The following is a 14,176-nucleotide window of genomic DNA, read 5'->3' as shown; positions in this document are numbered from 1 at the left end:
GACTTACCTATTGATGATATCCTGCTCATTAGTCCAGCCCAGATGATCTCTGCCTTTGCCTTGGTCACATCTCTAGAGATGCTCTCCTGTGTTCCTGTTAAAGACTTGCTTGGCTGACATTCCTTCTGGCTCCAGATCCTGCTTGCTGTTCCACTACGCTCATCTCTGGCTCCCTGATGTTTTGGCTCGTCTGACTATCCGTTACAATTCCTGAACTCTGGCTATGTTTTGACTACGTTTACTTTGTTTACCTTTTTTTATTATTATTAAACAAGTGAGATTTAACTGTACTTCTGTCTCAGTCTGATTCATGGTTTCTGTTACCCCAATACCCTTTGTATGCCCAATAACTTGCATCTAAGCCCTCAAAATAGGCTCTTTTTATTTTTACAGTTCGGGTCCCATAGACTTCAATGAGGTTTGTTATTCGGCTGTGAATTTTCATGATGTTCGAGCGTTCTGGGGGTCATTCAGCCCATCTCTAGTGCTGACTATACAGGACACAAAAATGCATGAGACCTGAGGCAAACAGAAAACAGTGTCCTTCCCCAAACTTGTAGCATTCTGCAGGTGTAAATCATCCCCACACTGTCCTTACTCATTGGGAACCTTTCCCCGCACTAGGTCTATTTCTTCCTAGCCAGCTTGTGCACTGTTAGCATTGTGATGTGGGCATCCCAGACTGACACATCAGCATATCTGAGCCTGTGTGAAGTCCAGTACAGAGGAAGGTAAGTCCTCTGTAAGGTTCCCCTAGTCCCAGAGGTAAGCAGCAGTGACATTATCACTGGGTTTACTTATAGTTCTAGTCAGGAAGTGAATGTGCAAACACCAGATTGCCACCTCACTCATTGTATTGTATTCTGGTATTTGTGTAACAAAGACCCTATCCCGGGCAGGCAGTTTTCTCTCGGGTTCTATTCCCATGGCAACCAGGTGCACAGCAACTCCACAGTCTCACAACTCAAGAAAGAGGCAGTGCATGTCTTTTTGTAGTTTAATGCTGACTGAACTTGGGTAGGGTTGGGATAAGCCTTGAGATACTCCAAATGTAGTGCAAAATATGACAGAGGACACTCTCCGGCTGTGACAAGAGAACCCCCTCTTGAAACTAGTGATAGGTGAACTAAACCTCGGTGGACTTCAAAGCAAGCGCAAACCTGAGCCAGCAAAACTGAAGCAGTCTTTTCAAGGGTCTGTATATATATGTATATATATATATATATATATATATATATATATATATATATATATATATATATATATAAAAAATTATCTGATCTCATATATCCTTTTAACCCAACGAACCTTCTCCTAGATACATAAGAGCAAATAAGAGGCGCTCATATCCCTAGTGTTAAAAATCACATGTGCTGTAATCCAATCAAATAATAAATAAGTTCATGCATAAGCTTAATGGTATAAACCAGCTCTGATTAAACCATGCAATAATACATCCAATGTGTAAGTGAACAAAGCTGTGACAGCAGAATAATATTAAATGGCCAAAAATCCCCAAACAATGTGATTCACAAAAATAGGTGATAATAAGTGCAAACCAAATTATAAATAAATTACAAAAAAATGTGTTTTACATTCCAATAGTTTTACAAAAAATATTTCTTTGAAACATGAAAAATCAGTCCTTAAAAATCTTGTGACAAAAAATTAATGTATATAACGTGATTAATTTGTGACAAAAGAAATAATCGCACAAATCTTCTATGGTACAGTGATCTTGAAAGTGCTGAACTCCCCGTGCCTTTCACCTCACCAACGTGAAACGTGAATCCACTCCCAAAGGAATCTCACTCACCGAATAATTTTGCCAGCACTCTCATGCACGGCATTGTTTGGGGATTTTTGGCCATTTAATATTATTCTGCTGTCACAGCTTTGTTCACTTACACATTGGATGTATTATTGCATGGTTTAATCAGAGCTGGTTTATACCATTAAGCTTATGCATGAACTTATTTATTATTTGATTGGATTACAGCACATGTGATTTTTAACACTAGGGATTAGGGATGAGCCGAACACCCCCCTGTTCGGTTCGCACCAGAACATGCGAACAGAAAAAAAGTTCGTTCGAACATGCGAACACCGTTAAAGTCTATGGGACACGAACATGAATAATCAAAAGTGCTAATTTTCAAGGCTTATATGCAAGTTATTGTCATAAAAAGTGTTTGGGGACCTGGGTCCTGCCCCAGGGGACATGGATCAATGCAAAAAAAAGTTTTAAAAACGGCCGTTTTTTCAGGAGCAGTGATTTTAATAATGCTTAAAGTCAAACAATAAAAGTGTAATATCCCTTTAAATTTCGTACCTGGGGGGTGTCTATAGTGTGCCTGTAAAGGGGCGCATGTTTCCTGTGTTTAGAACAGTCTGACAGCAAAATGACATTTTGAAGGAAAAAACTCATTTAAAACTACCCGCGGCTATTGCATTGCCGACAATACACATAGAAGTTCATTGATAAAAACGGCATGGGAATTCCCCAAAGGGGAACCCGGTGACCCGGTGACCCCGCCCCCCTCTGACGCACGGTGACTTGACGGGACTTCCCTGTGACGTCACGGGGAATGCCACAGGGAAGTCCCGTCAAGTCACTGTGCGTCAGAGGGGGGCGGGGTCACCGGGTGGCCCCGCCCCCCCGTTATTTAAGAGCTGTCAGACGAGGAGCGCCGTCACACAGCGGGAGCCTCCCTCCATGCCAGCATGGATTGCGCAGCGGCCCGGAGAAGAAAATGAAGAAGAAGAGAAGAAGAGAAGAAAAGAAGAAAAGAAGAAGAGAAGAAGAGAAGAGCGGGAGCCTCCGCCCCATGCCATGGGTGCGGAGCGGCCCGAGGAGAAGAAGACAGAAGACGCCGCGGAGGAGATGCTGGACGAGAACGCCGGAGGAAGAACCAGAAGAACCAGAAGAGCCAGAAGAACCAGAAGATGAAGGAAGATAGAAGAAAGAAGAAGCATTTAAATAAAGGAATTGTCAAAAACTGTCTCTTGTCATTTTTAACATTTTTGACACTTTTTTCGTGAAATGGTAGGGGTACTTATGTACCCCCTTACCATTTCACACAGGGGGGGGCCGGGATCTGGGGGTCACCTTGTTAAAGGGGGCTTCCAGATTCCGATAAGCCCCCCGCCCGCAGACCCCCACAACCACCGGCCAGGGTTGTGGGGATGAGGCCCTTGTCCTCATCAACATGGGGACAAGGTGTTTTGGGGGGCTACCCCAAAGCACCCTCCCAATGTTGAGGGCATGTGGCCTGGTACGGTTCAGGAGGGAGGGGGGGCCGCACTCTTGTCCCCCCCTCTTTTCCTGCGGCCTGCCAGGTTGCGTGCTCGGATAAGGGTCTGGTATGGATTTTTGGGGGGACCCCACGCCGTTTTTTTTTTTTTTTTTGGCGCGGGGTTCCCCTTAAAATCCATACCAGACCTGAAGGGTCTGGTATGGAATTTAGGGGGAACCCCACGTCATTTTTTTTTTTTTATTTTGGCCGGGGTTCCCCTTAATATCCATACCAGATCTGAAGGGCCTGGTATGGAATTTAGGGGGACCCCCACGTCATTTTTTTTTTTAAATTTTGGTTCGGGGTTCCCCTTTGGGGAATTCCCATGCCGTTTTTATCAATGAACTTCTATGTGTATTGTCGGCAATGCAATAGCCGCGGGTAGTTTTAAATGAGTTTTTTCCTTCAAAATGTCATTTTGCTGTCAGACTGTTCTAAACACAGGAAACATGCGCCCCTTTACAGGCACACTATAGACACCCCCCAGGTACGAAATTTAAAGGGATATTACACTTTTATTGATTGACTTTAAGTATTATTAAAATCACTGCTCCTGAAAAAACGGCCGTTTTTAAAACTTTTTTTTGCATTGATCCATGTCCCCTGGGGCAGGACCCAGGTCCCCAAACACTTTTTATGACAATAACTTGCATATTAGCCTTTAAAATTAGCACTTTTGATTTCTCCCATAGACTTTTAAAGGGTGTTCCGCGGCATTCGAATTTGCCGCGAACACCCCAAATTGTTCACTGTTCGGTGAACTTGCGAACAGCCAATGTTCGAGTCGAACATGAGTTCGACTCGAACTCGAAGCTCATCCCTACTAGGGATATGAGCGCCTCTTATTTGCTCTTATGTATCTAGGAGAAGGTTCGTTGGGTTAAAAGGATATATGAGATCAGATAATTTTTAATGTTGATAACCATTTAAAGGGGCAGCTCTCTTTCACTTTTTATTGAGTGAGTTATATATATATATATTTTGTTGCACATCGAGTGGGCCATTCACTGGGCCTCATTCCTGATTGTTTTATACTCTATCCACTGGCGCAGTGGGGGTAGTTTTGAATTAAGGGCGGCTGAATATTCAGATTACCCATTGTTTATATATATATATATATATACAGTGGGGACGGAAAGTATTCAGACCCCCTTAAATTTTTCACTCTTTGTTATATTGCAGTCATTTGCTAAAATCATTTATGTTCATTTTTTTCCTCATTAATGTACACACAGCACCCCACATTGACAGAAAAACACAGAATTGTTCACATTTTTGCAGATTTATTAAAAAAGGAAAACTGAAATTTCACATGGTCCTAAGTATTCAGACCCTTTGCTTAGTATTTAGTAGAAGCACCCTTTTGATCTAATACAGCCATGAGTCTTTTTGGGAAAGATGCAACAAGTTTTTCACATATAGATTTGGGGATCCTCTGCCATTCCTCCTTGCAGATCCTCTCCAGTTCTGTCAGGTTGGATGGCAAACGTTGGTGGACAGCCATTTTTAGGTCTCTCCAGAGATGCCCGATTGGGTTTAAGTCAGGGCTCTGGCTGGGCCATTCAAGAACAGTCTTTTTTGTGAAGCCACTCCTTCATTAATTTAGCTGTGTGCTTAGGGTCATTGTCTTGTTGGAAGGTAAACCTTCAGCCCAGTTTGAGGTCCTGAGCACTCAGGAGAAGGTTTTCATCCAGGATTTCCCTGTACTTGGCCGCATTCATCTTTCCCTCGATTGCAACCAGTTGTCCTGTCCCTGCAGCTGAAAAACACCCCCACAGCATGATGCTGCCACCACCACCATGCTTCACTGTTGGGACTGTATTGGATAGGTGATGAGCTGTGCCCAGTTTTCTCCACACATACTGCTTAGAATTAAGGCCAAAAAGTTCTATCTTGGTCTCATCAGACCAAAGAATCTTTTTTCTCACCATCTTGGAGTCCTTCAGGTGTTTTTGTAGCAAACTCCATGCGGGCTATCATGTGTCTTGCACTGAGGAGAGGCTTCCGTCGGGCCAATCTGCCATAAAGCCCCGACTGGTGGATGGTTGCAGTGATGGTTGACTTTCTACAACTTTCTCCCATCTCCCGACTGCATCTCTGGAGCTCAGCCACAGTGATCTTTGCGTTCTTCTTTACCTCTCTCACCAAGGCTCTTCTCCCCGATAGCTCAGTTTGGCCAGACGGCCAGCTCTAGGAAGGGTTCTGGTCATCCCAAACGTCTTCCATTAAGGATTATGGAGGCCACTGTGCTCTTAGGAACCTTAAGTGCAGCAGAAATTTTTTTGTAACCTTGGCCAGAACTGTGCCTTCCCACAATTCTGTCTCTTCAGGCAGTTCCTTTGACCTCATGATTCTCATTTGCTCTGACATGCACTGTGAGCTGTCAGGTCTTTTATAGACAGGTGTGTGGGATTTCCTAATCAAGTCCAATCAGTATAATCAAACACACGTGGACTCAAATGAAGGTGTAGAACCATCTCAGAGATGATCAGAAGAAATGGACATCACCTGAGTTAAATATATGAGTGTCACAGCAAAGGGTCTGAATACTTAGGACCATGTGATATTTCAGTTTTTTTTAATAAATCTGCAAAAATGTGAACAATTCTGTGTTTTTCTGTCAATATGGGGTGCTGTGTGTACATTAATGAGGAAAAAAATGAACTTAAATGATTTTAGCAAATGGCTGCAATATAACAAAGAGTCAAAAATTTAAGGGGGTCTGAATACTTTCCGTCCCCACTGTGTATATATATATATATATTTATATATATATATATATATATATATATATATTATACAGTATCTCACAAAAGTGAGTACACCCCTCACATTTTTGTAAATATTTTATTATTTATTTTCACGTGACAACACTGAAGAAATTAAACTTTGCTACAATGTAAAGTAGTGCATGTACAGCTTGTATAACAGTGTAAATTTGCTGTCCCCTCAAAATAACTCAACAAACAGCCATTAATGTCTAAACCGCTGGCAACAAAAGTGAATACACCACTAAGTGAAAATGTCCAAATTGGGCCCAATTAGCCATTTTTCCTTCCCGGTGTCACGTGACTCATTAGTGTTACAAGGTCTCAGATGTGAATGGGGAGCAGGTGTGTTAAATTTGGTGTTATCGCTCTCACTTTCTCATACTGGTCACTGGGAGTTCAACATGGCACCTCATGGCAAAGAACTCTCTGAGGATCTGAAAAAAAAAGAATTTCTGCTCTACATAAAGATGGCCTAGGCTATAAGAAGATTGCCAAGACAGTTAAACTGAGCTGCAGCACAGTGGGCAAGACCATACAGCAGTTTAACAAGACAGGTTCCACTCAGAATAGCCCTCGCCATGATCGACCAAAGAAATTGAGTGCAGGTACTCAGCATTATATCCAGATGTAGTCTTTGGGAAATAGACGTATGATTGCTGCAGAGGTTGAAGGGGTGGGAGGTCAGCCTGTCAGTGCTCAGACCATACGTCGAGCACTGCATCAAATTAGTCTGCATGGCTATCATCCCAGAAGGAAGCCTCTTCTAAAGGTGATGCACAAGAAAGCCTGCAAACAGTTTGCTGAAGACAAGCAGACTACTGGAACCATGTCCTGTGGTCTGATGAAACCAAGGTTAACTTATTTGGTTCAGATGGTGTCAAGCATGTGTGGTGGCAATCAGGTGAGGAGTACAAAGATAAGTGTGTCTTGCGTACAGTCAAACATGGGGGTGGGAGTGTCATGGTCTGGGGTTGAATGAGTACTGCACTGGAGTGCTGCACTGGGGAGCTACAGATCATTGAGGGAACCATGAATGCCAACATTTACTGTGACATACTAAAGCAGGGCATGATCCCCTCCCTTTGGAGACTGGGCCGCAGGGCAGTATTCCAACATGATAACGACCCCAAACACACCTCCAAGATGACCACTGCCTTGCTAAAGAAGCTGAGGGTAAAGGTGATGGACTGGCCAAGCATGTCTCCAGTAGGGATGAGCCGAACTCCCCCCGGTTCAGTTCGCACCAGAACCTGCGAACGGACCGAAAGTTTGTGCGAACTTTAGAACCCCATTAAAGTCTATGGGACTCGACCATTCGAAATCAAAAGTGCTAGGCTAATATGCAAGTTATTGTCCTAAAAAGGGTTTGGGGACCCGGGTCCTGCCCCAGGATCAATGCAAAAATTTTTTTTAAAAACGGCCGTTTTTTCGGGAGCAGTGATTTTAATGATGCTTAAAGTGAAAAAAAAAGTGAAATATTCCTTTAAATATCGTACCTGGGGGGTGTCTATAGTATGCCTGTAAAGTGGCGCGTGTTTCCCGTGCTTAGAACAGTCCCTGCACAAAATGACATTTGTAAAGGAATAAAAGTCATTTAAAACTGCTTGCGGCTTTAATGTAATGTCAGGTCCCGGCAATATGGATGAAAATCAGTGAGACAAACGGCATGGGTACCCCCCCCAGTGTATTACCAGGCCCTTTGGGTCTTGTATGGATATTAAGGGGAACCCCGCACCCAAATTAAAAAAAGGGAAAGGCGTTAGACCCCCAGGCCCCATATACTCTGAACAGCAGTATACAGGCGGTGCAAAGAAGACAGGGACTGTAGGTTTGTTGTTAAGTAGAATCTGTTTGTAATTTTGAACTGGTACATTTTTAAAGTGTAGCTCCAGCCAAAAAAATCTATTTTTAAGCTTTTTGGAAAACATAGGGAAGGGTTATCAACCCTGTAACATTTGTTTTGCTGTCTGTGCACCTCTTCAGAAGATTTCACCTCACTTTCTGTCCCAATGACAAATGTTTTTTGAAAATGTGGGGGTTTTAGTGAAACAAGGATAGGTGATAAAGCATCAGTGAAGAGGAGACATGTTTTTTCCCATATTAACTCTTACAGGAGAGAATTTCCCTTCCTAGGGGTAGATTTCATTTCACTTCTTGTTGTCTCCTTCCGTTTGCAAGTAGGAGTCGTTTGTAAGTTGGATGTTTGAAAGTAGGGGCCTGCCCTATATACTCAATTGGGGCCTTAGGTATTGGTGTTGCCACAACACTGTAAGCCCTCATATTTACTCTTGGTGGGCGCAAGAGCAGGCCCTGCTGTGAAATATTAGATCAAGAATTGTAATTACATGCCATTGTTGAACAGTGGTAGAAAAATTGGGCCTTTGGTGGTGGTGGTGCTGGTGCCACAACACTGTAAGTCCTCACAGTTACTCTTGGTGGGCGCTGAAATGGGCCCTGCTGTGAAATATTATATCAAGAATTGTAATTACATGCACCTGTTGGAACAGGGGTGGAAAAATTGGGCCTTTGGTGGTGGTGGTGTTGCCACAACACTGTAAGCCCTCACAGTTACTCTTGGTGGGCGCAGGAATGGGCCCTGCTGTGAAATTTTAGATTAAGAATTGTAATTACATGTCCCTGTTGAACAGGGGTAGAAAAATTTGGCTTTAGGCACTGGTGCCACAACACTGCAACCCCTCACAGATGCTATAGTTGGAGCACAGGAATGAGCCCTGCTGCAAAGTATTGCATCAAAAATTGTAATTACATGCCCCTTTTAAAAAGGGGCAGAAAAATTGGGCCTTGAGCACTGGTGCTGGTGCCACAACACTGCAACCCCTCACAGATACTGTAGTTGGAGCGCAGGAATGAGCCCTGCTGCAAAGTATTGCATCAAAAATTGTAAATACACGCCCCTGTTAAACAGGGGCAGAAAAATTGGGCCTTAGCCACTGCTGCCACAACACTGCAACCCCTCACAGATGCTATAGTTGGAGCGCAGGAATGAGCCCTGCTGCAAAGTATTGTAACAAAAATTGTAATTATATGCCCCTGTTAAACAGGGGCGAAAAATTGGGCCTTGGCCACTGGTGGCGGTGCCCAGAACCAAAAATGTTCTTACAAGCTATCACCGTGAAAATTGAGGGGGAAGAGGACTGTCACTCAGCATAACAGGATAGTCACTCAGCATCAGCATAGGCAGTCTTGAAGGGATCTCACATTAAAAAAAAATCAATCAGTTACATCAGCATCAAGTGCTTGGTAGCTGGTGAACCAAGACTGATTCATTTTTATGAGGGTCAGCCGATCACCCGATTCGGTGGACAGGCGCACCCTGTGATTGGTTACAAAGCCTCCAGCAGCACTGAATGTGCGTTTCGAAAGAACGCTGGATGCAGGACAGGCCAGTAGCTCAATTGCATACTGTGCAAGCTTTGGCCAGTGATCCATCCTCAAGACCCAGTAACCCAGAGGATTTTCGGTGGGAAAGGTGTCCAAGTCTGATCTTGCCCCTAGGTAATCCTGCACCATGTGAATCAGACGCTGGCGATGGTTGCTGGAACCAATCAGACCTTGGGGCAGAAGACTAAAAAATTGTCTGAACGCATCGGTCAGACGGCCACCTTCTCCACCGCTCCTTCTTTGACTGACCGAAGCCTCAGCAACACGTTGTCCAGGAGGACCAGGAAATCGTAACCTCCCAGGCTCTGGAAACGCGTTGCACAAACCTTTCTGCAAGGCCTCCCAAATATGTTTCATCCTCTGCTCCCTCTGCGATGGCAAGATAAGGTGCACAAACTTACCCTTGTAATGTGGATCAAGGAGGGTTGCCAGCCAGTAATCATCCCTCCCCTTGATACCACGAATACAAGGATCCTTCTGGAGGCTTTGCAGGATCAGGGAGGCCATGCAGTGTAGGTTTGTTGAGGCATTTGGTCCAGAGTCCTCTGGGTCACTAAGGACAACATGATCCGCAACCACCTCCTCCCAGCCATGTACAAGTCCATGGGTTTCTTCGGACTATAAATGATCCCTTGAAGACTGCTGCTGATGCTGAGTGCCAGGTTCCACTTCCATGCTGACACAAACCTCCTCCTCCTCCTCTTCCTGTGTGATCAGCGGGCACACAGGAACACTGTCTGAATAAAGGGGGCCTTGAGAGGTAAGGAAGTCCTCCTCTTCCTCCCTCTGTTCTGCCTCAAGTGCCCTGTCCATTATTCCACACAGTGTGTGCTTCAACAGGTGGACAAGAGGCACAGTGTCACTAATGCATGCACTGTCACTGCTCACCATCCTCGTGGCCTCCTCAAATGGTGACAGGACAGTGCATGCATCCCTGATCATAGCCCACTGGCGTGGGGAAAAAAAAAACAAGCTCCCCTGACCCTGTCCTGGTGCCATAGTCACATAGGTACTCATTGATGGCCCTCTGCTGCATGTGCGGCCGCTGCAGCATGGTCAACGTTAAGTTCCACCTGGTGGGCATGTCACAGATTAGGCCGTTCTTGGGCAGGTTAAATTCCTTTTGGAGGTCAGCCAGCCAAGCACTGGCATTATATGACCTTCAGAAATGCACACAGACTTTTCTGGCCTGCCTCAGGACATCCTGTAAGCCCGGGTACCTGCCCAAGAACCACTGCACCACCAAGTTAAGGACGTGAGCCAAACAGGGCACATGGGTCAGTTGTCCCTGCCGGAGGGCGGAGAGGAGGTTGGTGCCATTGTCGCAAACCACTATATCTGGCTTAAGCTGGCGTGGCGTCAACTACCTCTGAACCTGCCCATGCAGAGCTAACAGAATCTCTGCCCCAATGTGGATCCTGTCCCCCAAGCACACCAGCTGAAGCACGGCATGGCATCTTTTTGCCTGCGTGCTTGCCTAGCCCCTTGAATGCCTACGGAGCACCGCTGGTTCCAAGGACAAATCAGCACAGGAAGAGGCCATGGAGGACGAAGAAGAGGAGGGGGTGGAGGAGAGAGGTGTGGCAGAATCGCCACTAGTAGAATTTTGGAGGCGTGGTGGCGGAACAACCTCCAACACTATTGCACCCTGTCCTGCATCCTTCCCAGCTGCCAGAAGAGTCACCCAGTGCGCGGTGAAAGGTAACGTTCCTGTCAATGCCTGCTGGACCATGAGTCAGCGGTAATATGCACCTTACCACTGACCGCCCTGTCCAGCGAGGCTAAGACATTGCCTTCCACATGCCGGTAGAGAGCCGGAGTCACCTTCCATGACAAAAAGTGGCTTTTGGGAACCTGCCACTGAGGAACCGCACTTTCCACAAACTCACGGAAGGGGGAAGAGTCTACCAAATGAAAAGGCAGCAGTTGAAGTGCTAGCAATTTAGCCAAGCTAGCAATCAACCGCTGGGCATGTGGATGGCTAGGAGTGAACTTCTTTTGGCAGTGCAGCAGCTGGGGCAGGCAAATTTGCCTGGTACAATCTGATGTCAGTGTACCGATAGCAGATTGCCCGCAAGTACTTGGCTGTGACACACCTAATTCTACACTTTCATCCCTGCAGGTTTTAGAGAGGACTGAGAGGACTGAAGGTATAGTGGGGTTGGAGATCCCAGCTGATGGGGAGCAAGGAGAGGTCCGCTTTGTTCTTTGGTGTGGGTCTTTTAGGTACACTTGCCAACGAACTGCATGGCAGATCGACATATGTCTGGTCAAGCATGTGGTGCCCAAGCGGGTGATGTTTTGGCCACGCAAGATACGCTTGAGACATATGTTGCAAATAGCAGTGGTGGGATCTGATGCACTCATCTCAAAAAGGGCCCACACCGAAGAACTTTTGGAATAACATGCAGAGACAGCAGCACCCTGCAGAGGACACAGTACACTAACTGTAAATACTGCAGCCACCTGCCTGTTGTACTAATAGGATCAGAAGAACACCACCAATTTTCTTCAGGTAGCTTTAGGTGCACACTGTGCAGAGGACACAGTACACTAACTGTAAATACTGCAGCTGCCTGCCTGTGGTACCAATAGGATCAGAAGAACACCAGCAATTTTCTTCAGGTAGCTTTAGGTGCACACTGTGCAAAGGACATAGTACACGAACTGCAAATACTGTAAATACTGTAAAAACACTGTCAGTAGGAAGAGAATAACAGGACCGGATCTAGCTAAACTGAATACAGTGTGTGTGTGTATATATATATATATATATATATATACATACATACATACATACAACACCTAGGATGCATATATATACACAATACATTGTAAGTGCAGCTAACTGACTCGCCTGCCTACTCTATCTAACTTAAATCAAAGGACACTGTCTCTCTGTCTATCTGTCTCCGCCGCAACACACTACACAAGGCCGCCACGCAGGTGGCTTTATATAGCATGGAGCGTGTACTAAACCCCCTGAGCCATAATTGGCCAAAGCCACCCTGGCTTTGGCCAATAACGGCTCTCTGTACAGATGGCGCTGTGATTGGCTAAGCATGCAGGTCATAGTGCATGCTTGGCCAATCAACACCCAGCAATGCACTGCGATGCTGCAGTGAATTATGGGCCGTGATGCGCCATTTGAATTTGGCATGAACGGCCCATAACATTCGCAATTTAACGAACGGTCGAACAGGCGATGTTTGAGTCGAACATGGGTTCGACTCGAACTCGAAGCTCATCTCTAGTCTCCAGACCTAAACCCTATTGAGCATCTGTGGGGCATCCTCAAACGGAAGGTGGAGGAGTGCAAGGTCTCTAACATCCACCAGCTCTGTGATGTCATCATGTAGGAGTGGCAGAGGACTCCAGTGGCAACCTGTGAAGCTCTGGTGAACTCCATGCCCAAGAGGGTTAAGGCAGTGCTGGAAAATAATGGTGGCCACACAAAATATTGACACTTTGGGCTCAATTTGGACAATTGCACTTAGGGGTTTACACACTTTTGTTGCCAGCAGTTTAGACATTAATGGTTGTGTGTTGAGTTATTTTTCAGGGGACAGCAAATTTACTCTGTTGGGCGCCATTCTGGTTCCAGATCTGTCTGGATCTGTGGGATCTGTGGGAAATAATTTTAAGACGAATTGCTGGAAGACTAAAAGTAAAGCTGTTCCTTGGTGAATATAAATCCTATTACCTATTTTATATTCTTTGTTAATCAATGTATGCTATTTTTTGGTTCTCAATATAGTGACTGATATATTTGGACCTATTTGCTGCAATACAAAACCCCCTAGGGAAATTTCCATACTCTATAAAATGTATATATATATATATATATATATATATATATATATATATATATATATATATATATAGTTTTTTTTATATATAAATTTATACGTATTTATTTATACATCATGCATTCAATTAAGACAATTCCTGAGAGTCTAGCTCAGAAGGTATGGCTGGAAAAGAAGATAAATATTTTGCAGTAGCTGATCAGGCAGCCAGTGTTAATTTAGTCGACTAAAACGACTAAAACATTTTAGTCGTCTAAATGAAGATTATTTTAGTTGACTAAAATATGACTAAAACTTAAACAACTGAGATGGCTAAAATACCACTAAAACTAAAATGGCATTTTAGTCAAAAGACTAAAATGGGATTAAAACTAAAGTGCAATTTTAGTCAAAAGACTTATGCCCCATACACACGATCGGACATTGATCGGACATTGATCGGACATTCCGACAACAAAATCCATGGATTTTTTCCAACGGATGTTGGCTCAAACTTGTTTTGCGTACACACGGTCCCACAATGTTGTCGGAATTTCTGATCGCCAAGAACGTGGTGGCGTACACCACCTACGACGAGACTAGAAAAGGCCAGTTCAGAACCAAGGCCGGCACCCTTTGGGCTCCTTTTGCTAATCTCGTGTTAGTAAAAGTTTGGTGAGAGACGATTCGCGCTTTTTCAGACTCGTGGTTTTCAGATCGTTTTCTGCTGTTCAGTTGGTGCTTGTGGGTTTGTATCTGCTCTTCAGTGTGTGCAGCAAGTTACGCGTGACTCTTGTCATTGTGTTCTTGTTCGTTCGTTACTGTTTTTCAGGTTGCTCTTCACAGGCCTTGCTGTTCTGCAGTGCTTTCTGTTACTTTGTTCTGAGCAGCCAACCGTTTTCTAGCCATGTTGCATATA

This window comes from Aquarana catesbeiana, linkage group LG03 (assembly GCF_042186555.1).
Source record: "Aquarana catesbeiana isolate 2022-GZ linkage group LG03, ASM4218655v1, whole genome shotgun sequence".
NCBI classification, from domain to species: Eukaryota; Metazoa; Chordata; class Amphibia; order Anura; family Ranidae; genus Aquarana; species Aquarana catesbeiana.
The sequence above is the reverse complement of the archived record's forward strand: the minus strand, read 5'-3'. Positions refer to the sequence as shown.